Below are 1,180 nucleotides of genomic sequence, written 5' to 3' on the forward strand. Positions count from 1 at the left end.
CCCCTCCCCCTCCCTTTCTTCTGGGGCCGCAGCGCAACCCCCACCTCCTGCTACATACATACGTACATACGTACATACGTACACACATACATACATACATGGCAGGCGGCTGGCAGAGGTTAAGGCCTGACTTCTGCTCCCAGTCGACCCGGGTTCAAATCCGCCTGCCGGCTCCTCGGGTGTTTGAGGAGTGATGAAATGGGAGGTGGCCCCCCATCATATGGACGGTGTAGGACGTGATAATATCAACTTGCGAGCTGACCAGGAACTAAGTTGATGCGCCGTTGATCCGCTAGATTTGGTTGGATGCTGGTGGTGAGTTGCCGAACCCAACGAATACATTCTGAAGTCGGATGGGGTGACGGATTAGGGTGCCCCTCTAGCAGGGGAGAGCAGGGACTGCCCCGGGAAAGGGGGCCGCTGGCGAAGTTAACCACCCTGTAACAACATACATACACTCTTCCATGGCCCTTTCCCCCCTCTCTTCCCCCCCCGGGAGCCGCATTTCCTGCCACTTCATCCATTTCGTACAGCTGGGGATATTATTGGGCTGGAGAGGGCCCTGGAGACGGGAATGGCGAACTAATAACCGACAACGAACAACTAACCACTAACCAACCACCAACAGGTGCGCAGCAGCACGTTCCCACACCCAAGGGGGCGCTCGGGAAAAGAAGTCGTCTCCGCTCCCCCGCCGCTGGTTGCTTCCAGATCCAGATCCAGATCCAGATCCAGATCCAGATCCAGTTCTCGGTCTCACAACTAACAAGCTAGGAAAGAAATCAAATTATTTTTTGCCCCATCTCCAAAACAGTCCTAATTTTTTACGGTTCTGCAAACCGTAACTAATGAACGCTCTGATTCTTGCGGATCCATCTGTTTCAATAATAGTGGTATCAAATGGTGTTGGAAGAAGCGAAATTCTTTGAAACGCCGCTGGACGCAAAGATCACCATATGCAGCGGTGCCCAACAGACATCGGGAAAAGGAGTATTTCTGGTTTCGGGAACCAACCGGGTTCATCTCTGTCATCACTGACTGACTGCCGGCTCCGGCCGCCGGGCGCCCCTTAGGCCGCAGAGGAACTTCTTTCGTACGGGATGGTCCTCTACTTCGGCGGATGATGGTCCTCTATTTCCGCAAAAAGTGAGTCGGCTTCGGGAACTCTATATTTCTGTTT

Source organism: Volvox carteri (genome assembly GCF_000143455.1).
Source record: "Volvox carteri f. nagariensis unplaced genomic scaffold VOLCAscaffold_21, whole genome shotgun sequence".
Classification (NCBI taxonomy): domain Eukaryota; kingdom Viridiplantae; phylum Chlorophyta; class Chlorophyceae; order Chlamydomonadales; family Volvocaceae; genus Volvox; species Volvox carteri.